Genomic DNA, 7614 nt, shown 5'->3' with positions numbered 1-7614 from the left:
GGTGCTCAGCCATCTCCAGGAAAGCAGGGCTCCATCACACGTAACGGTGACTTGGGAAGACAAACACCGTCACTCCAAACGTCCCCCCCTTCCTTCTTCTTTCCCCAGCTTTATATGCTGAGCATGACGCCATATGGTGTGGGATATCCCTTTGGTCAGTTGGGGTCAGCTGTCCCGGCTGTGTCCCCTCCCAACTGCTTGTGCCCCCCCAGCCTGCTGGCTGGTGGGGGGTGGGGGGAGGAGCAGAAAAGGCCTTGACTCTGTGTCAGCACTGCTCAGCAGTAACGAAAACATCCCTGTGTTATCAACACTGTTTCCAGCACAAATCCAACCCATACCAGCTACTCTGAAGAAAATTAACTCTATCCCAGCCAAAACCAGCACAATCGTGCACAATTTTCTAGAGAGTAAAAGTAATTCTTCCTTGCATTAACGCAGTGTCCACCATGGGCATGTGACAATCCCAAGTGCATTGTCCCTTTCCATTCTCATTCAGTGAAAAGGTAAATATGACTCAGTACCCAGATGGGTACCTCACCTCCCCTGCTCGCTCTCAAAGCTGTCCAGACATGAGCCATCTTTTGCCTGGAAGCTGTACAGCCCCACTCACACATTTTGGCGTCTCAGGAGGCCTTCCTAAGATGACAGGTAACTCTGAACTGCTCCCGAATCCTATCTAGCCAGTTTGCAGCATTAGCAGAGAAGCTGTCTCATAGTACAGACTGCTCTAAGCACACCATCTTGTAGTTTTGTTTAATCTAAAATGCATGGTGGCATGGAACACCTGAGATACCACAGCCAATTAAGAACATTTTAGAAAAGTCATTGTTTAATGTAAAATTAATGTTTTATTTAAGCTTTGGATCTATTGAGTGTAGCACAGCATCAGTTTCTATTGTCTTTATGCATTAGCCACCATAGAAGAGATGACAAAGTACTACTAAACATATCCTTAAAAGTTCAGAATCTTTTTTGAAAGGAAGCAGAAGACCAAGCACCGACACCGAGTTACTTTCACCGTTAGTAACTAATGGTCTGGATTGTCTGGCAAAGCAATATTGGCCGTGGCAGTAACTTATCTTTCTGTCAAGTGAGCAGATGCAGAGGTAGCCTGTGGGCCAATACTTTCATAAGATGTCTAAATCCCGTTTAGATATTTGAATCTCTATGGAGATGCCTGTTTTACTTACGTAACCATGGATGTAGACTCCACTGTCTGTGAGCATCCTAATCCACTTCAGTGAGAAGGGTCATGCCCTTTTGTACAAAAAGCATGAATGCAATTACCACAGAGCTGACTGGTAAAAGCCATTCAGTAATAGCACAGCCTTAAGAGAAGACCAGCAATCTCTTTTGGCATAATTTGAAAACTTTTTGCCTTTGAGAAACTTTTTATAGTGATTTTATAACTCATATTTAGTAAATTGCACCGAGAACAAAGCAGGTTCATTCACATCAGTTTCTTGTCTTTGCAAATGGGCTGCTTGATCTGCACAGGCTTATAGCATGGGAAATTTCCAGTCTGCTGTGGAGAAAGTACAGGGCTGTGAATCCTTCAGAATTGCTTAAAAGCTTCTCTTAACTTTGCCACCTTCACCTGTCCCCAGTTAACACTTAAGGCTTATAGCAGGGACAAGGCTCTAGTGACCTCTGATCCTCACATTTGGGGAGCAGAAAGAACCCACTTTATACTTTACCAGGAGCTTGTGAAGCATACTGGCAGATTCAGTTAAAGCAATCAAGTAACACGCTCTTCAGCTGCGCTAGGGATGAAAAATTGAGAGTTTCCTCTCATTTATTTACTATTGCTCCTTAGCTGTGCCCAAGTGATGTACAACTGTGAACATGCAACATGCTAGTATAGGAGATAGTTTTCTCTTCCCAGAAAAAAATTTATAAGTTTATCAATAAGATTTTCCCCACAATATTCATAACTTACATAAACAGATTTAACAATTTTCTGAATTTTATTTAAAGCATACCCTCTTGCTTTGATGTTTTCCTATCACAGCACTCAACATTTTAAACCATTACATATGCTTATTGGCGTCACTGGGAATCACCTGCAGAGGAATTCTGGGGTCAGCTGTAATCATTGTCACAGTTGTCTGGATCTCTGCTGGACCTACTTTGACCTCTAGCATAGTTTCCAGCAATGTTGACTTTAAGCGTCACTAATTATAGAGATTCTTTGGTTTCTCTTCAGGGACTATACCATCGTCAGAGAAATTCACGATCAGATTAAGATTTGCCTGTATTTTATTTTGTTAGAGAGAAATTATTTCCATTGCTGCAAATTCACATCACACTCTCCTTGTCTTTCAACAGCTTTCAGATAGCTAATGTGGCTATTTTAAATGTACCTCTTTCTGGAGTTTCCTTCTGTCAGTTACACCCTGTGTCCTCTAAATATATTCTTTGTATATCCATTAATTTTAAATTTTGAATGGTTACTGTCAATATTTGTTCCTTTAATGAGGGACATACGTTGTGTTGCTTCTGAAATGGTAACTAGTAAAATAAAACACATGCTTCCTTCACTCCTACTTGGAAAGACAACAAATATGCAACAAATACATATTATACCTATTATACCTGTTCAATTTTCTGTTGTTTTGTAGCACTCCTTGCTGCAAAATGTGTTCAGTAATCATCTTTGCACCCTAGAAAATGTATCAGGGAAACAGACTGGTCCACACAGAACATTTTCTTATGCGTGTTTTAACTGTTCCTTAGAAATAGCTGTTTTGCAAGTCTATAGAGGGATTGTTAAAGAGGACAAAATGCCACTATCTCTATTCAAGGAGGTATAAGTGACAACTTGCACCTTTACTTACAGGTCCACTGGAGAGCACGTATCACAGAGAAAAGGGGACCAAGCTGAAGTCTCCAGCAGCTTGGGCAGGTAAGTTTTATCTTTTCTTATCTCACCTGAAAGAAGGGAATGAGAAATTATGAATCCAGCTCTGCACATGAAGAGGAATGAAAGTATGTGAAGAGTCTGTCCAGGTCAAAGTTTAATTTTTAAAAGTTTTATAAAACCCACAGGGTAATACTAAAGCAAGACTTGCTTCCTCTACCAGGGCTTGCTGTACATGCCCCAGAAGCTTTTCTTGCATTTTTCTGCTGTGGAACCCTACCAGTTTCCCATAGCCTTGTGCTTAAGAAAGCATCTGTTGTTTTTTGTACTCGGTCAAGGATGAAGCTGAGATCTCCACATCTCCAACTGTTGGCTGAAAGATTGAGGTTGTTTTTTACCTTTCAGCTGTTTGACACACAACATATTGGTTGACCTCTTTAGTATATTAGAAAGTTGTCTGCTTATGTTTGCTTGCTGTATCATGTCCACTGAACTTGGGGCATTTTTTTCATGCCTGCAAAGCTAAAGCTACTGAGTGACATAATGTCATTGCAGCTTTAGTGCGTTAGATAGCAAGGAGTAAACTCTGGATAAACTCTGAGGCCCAAGGCTGAGTATTTGTCCATAGTGAAAGAAACTAATTTCCAGTTTCCTAGGAAAGAAAGAAGGATAATGAAATTATCAGACAGGTTCTACTAACACCACTATTTTAATTTTCCATCACATTCTGAAAATGTGGTGTGTTTGCTCTTCAGTGATGGAGAATGAAGGCAATTGATACTCCTGAGAATAGGGGAATGAGCATGTCGTTCTATTTTAAAGTGTTCGGCAGTCATTACGAAGTAACATCGCTGGTTATCCTGTGCAGTTCTGAATATCCATTTGTAATTATATGTATATATTCCTGTGTCCATGCTGTACCTTACTCTCGTTTTGCTATGACTCACAAAGTGTAAAAGCACTTTTAAGATTAGTGTGAGAATAGACTCACTGTATATCTGAGTAGTAGAATCAATTCACTTCAGCATTAATTCCACCTTCAGGAATACCCACCTTATCTATTTAAAAGAAAACCCTCAAAAGATAGTTCTTATGTGACAGCAGTAATGATAAATTCTCTTATTCTGATTAGTGCTGTAAGTGGTACTTCATGATGACAGACTGTGAATCCAGGCCAGGAAAAAAGGCTTGTTTAAAACCCGTTTGAGCATAAGCTTAGCTTCAGGCTTCTGAAGGCTGAAGCCTTTTTTGGCATAGAACCTAACTTGGGACAAGAGGTGTTTCTGCTTACATGCCTTGCCTTCTGTGCCTTCTGTCTTGAAAGAGTTGCTTTTATATGTAATTACACAGATAATTAGAAAGGTGAAAACAGTGCTATATGTCATATTGACACAGAAAAGTCTCATCTTTATTTTGCTGCAACACAGCTATCTCCTATTCACTTCTACTGCTTCAAAATACGCAAAAAGAGAAATTTCTTGTCTTTTGCTGTGTTGAAACATCTTTGTTCCATGCTTTGGAGGCTGGTTTTGTATCTGAAGGCTGATGAGCAAGGTACAAGGCATTTCCTTTCTGCAGCAGTTATTTATAAAGCTTTATGCCAAAGTTATGAAGCTTACTGAGAAAAGGCATCTGATGATAGTGCCACCATCTCAGGCTCACTCAGTGTATCTGGGCGTATACAGACATTTTCCCATCCTTCCAGGTTATGACTTTGAATCCAACAGTTATTTTAAAACATGTTATTTTAAACACGACACCATAGAGGTTTTAGCAAAATCAAATGTTGCTTTGTAATTAGGCTGCAGAAACTGTCTGTAGTAGACATGAGAGGTGACAGTTTCCTGGTTGAAAGATCTGACAGTGTAATAAACTTTGCTTTGCAGGAACAGCGTTTGCTTGGCACTATAAGTAACTGTGTTATGCTGAAAAACAGATTCCTTTATATAGATTTGGAAACCACATTTGGTAGAGTTGTTCAGCATTTCCTTCAATTTAACTTTACCACAAAGACATACGCAACAAAACTATTCCCTGTTCTAAGACTGGAGGCAGAGCCAAAAAGTTTTTGTTTTAGTTCTTTCTCTCATCCATGGAAAAAGACCACATATTTTATGTTCCTGCATGTAGCAGCCTTTTCCCCTTCTTGATGAACCTAGCACACTCCTATTTCCTTCTGCCATCAGTAGTGTGGCCCAGAATATGCTTTTACTTCGGCAAAGCAATCTCTTTTTTGTAGGACAAACAGTCTGCAATCAGCTCCTGACTAGTTTCTTAGTATGAAACTGAAGAACTGAAAAAATGGGTATGATTAGGTCAGCAAGAGCTTAGCCTCCTTCATAGCCTGCAGATACTCCAGAGGAGCAGGGACGAAAATTTAAAAATTGTCTTAAAAATGACATTGCTCACTGTTAAGTTTGTGGTTGGGGGTTTTTTTTGCCATTTTTTTATTAAGAAACATTTCCTGATAAATGGGGTGATTGAGCTACTTTCTGGAAGAGCTGACCACATGAACTACTAAAGAATAGTATGGAAATATGTAAAGAGAAAGGACATTACCCTCCTTTTACTAGATAATATTAACATCATGGTGGATTTATCAGGATTGTAAAATCAGTGAATGTGACACACACACACACACCACCCCCGCCCCCACCCCCGAAATCAAAATACATCTTTTTCTGGTTTTGCTTCTTAGTCATTTAGGCCTAACTTTACTCTATTAATTCCTTTCTCTTTAAAGCTTGCAGAGGCTTACAGTACTTCTGAACTTCAGGCTTTCTCTTCCTCCTTTTCTCTATAGAGATTTCCCAGGGAATATTCTTGAAGGACTTCCTTGTTGTGTTTTTCCTATCCCCACCCTTTCCAGAAGAGAAGCAGGTGTATAGGTTTAAAAAAGTATTCATCTGTTCAAATCAAATAATTACAGTATTAACACAACCAAAATGGTTTGACTGTAAATCTTTTCCATTTTCATTCTCTCTGCTTCATTTTCATGTATTGATTTATTTCTGATGTTACACCTCTTCCAGTTCTCCAGACCACCATAGACTCCCCTAGGAAAATTTTATAAGTAATGCCAGAATGTCTTATTCAAAAAACCTAAAGAAAATTACCAGTATTTTTAAAAAAAACCCAACAAACCCAAGCTGCAGTCACATTTTCCTACCTTTTCACTTAAACATTATAAAGAAAGCTCCAAGTTTTCTTTTATTTTTGTGAGTGAAAAGGGGAAGGAGAAAGAGAACAACAGATTCACATTCATAAGTGAATCCAGAAGAGGGGGGCAGCACAGGGAGAGCAGTGCTGAGGAGACATTTGTCCCTAAGAGTCCAAGGCCTCTAGACTATGGACCCCTAAATTTTGCTATCTTCTTCTTTCTTCCAGGTATTAAAAAATCCAATTGTAAAGAAGTCCTAGTGTATACGTATGGCTCTTGTTAATAGTAAGTCCTTGGCCAGTTTTGGAGGTACGGACAGGTAAATATCCCATCCTGTACACTGGAACTGAAGCTTTTCTCTCTCAAGTTTACCACTATAAGTGCATTTGATCAAATAAACAAAAGGTGTTTTTGAACATCTTCCAGGTTTTTAGCCCTCTCCTGGTTTACTGCTTCCCATACGTGGACCACATCTCTTGTCTGGTCTTCAAGACACATATTGAATGTGTTAGCTGGGGAAATGCAAAGATAATCTGTTTAGATTGCTAATTTGCATGTTTAAAACACATTTTTACCTTTTCAGCATACAGAGTAGAATAAGCTATTTGGTCCATACGCTTCATGATGTACTTGAGGTACATACACTCATATAGAGCTAGAAATTCAGACTGGAGTGATATTGTTTTGAGGCTGGGTAGTCAAATGTTTAGTAACTTCTTGACAGTCTTACTAGATTTTATCATCATAGTTCTGCTTTTTACAGCAAGCACTTCCTGAAACAGTGTAAGTGCACTAATGCAAATCATAGTTTACACCAGTGTATTGCATTTATTGTGACAGATTGCCTTGCAGTGGAACATCTCTCCAGATGAAGCCTAGTTTGAATCTTCCGTACTGTAGCCAAGAGAAAAAGAAATCCCTTGTTATCTCAACATTTGTGCCAGCTTGCCTTATTTTGCTTTGAATTTTAGGAGCATTCCTGAAACCGAATCACGGTAAACAGTTCAAACTGGAAGTGAAAGCCATTACAGAAAACCAGAAAACACTATACAGCTGATACCTACAAAGAATAGAAATCTAATGAAAACATTTGCTACTGCACTTAATGATTACAACTGCCTGATGTTAGTAGAGAAGCTAGAGGTGATTTAGAGACAAAATGGTTTTTGAGTGATGTAAACAGGGAAGGTGGAAATGATCTGGAAACCTAAACCCAAACTGTCAAATCAATTCAGACAGCTCCATCCAGGCCCTTGATAACTCTGGTCACCAATTTTTTTTCTGCAAGTTTCCTGGTAAATTTTGCCTGGACATTGTTGTTTACTCCTCTGGGATCCTGGAAGGCAACTCACAACCTATGAAACCCAGGACAGGAATATTGCATCAGAACAATCAGAACATTTAACATAGGCAATATTTAATACATGAAGTAGCTATTTTATCTATTAGTAGGAAAGACTATTACATATACTAGTCTGATTATGAGTAATTGTTTTAGTTGCAATTAAGATCTTCAAATTAATTTCCTGAATACCAGCAATTACTCACTGTACTAGAAGCTGAGCCATAAGCTGTTCTGATGCTGTGCAAAGGC

The sequence above is a fragment of the Pygoscelis adeliae genome, unplaced genomic scaffold, assembly GCF_000699105.1.
Source record: "Pygoscelis adeliae isolate BGI_AS28 unplaced genomic scaffold, ASM69910v1 Scaffold85, whole genome shotgun sequence".
NCBI lineage: Eukaryota > Metazoa > Chordata > Aves > Sphenisciformes > Spheniscidae > Pygoscelis > Pygoscelis adeliae.
The sequence above is the reverse complement of the archived record's forward strand: the minus strand, read 5'-3'. Positions refer to the sequence as shown.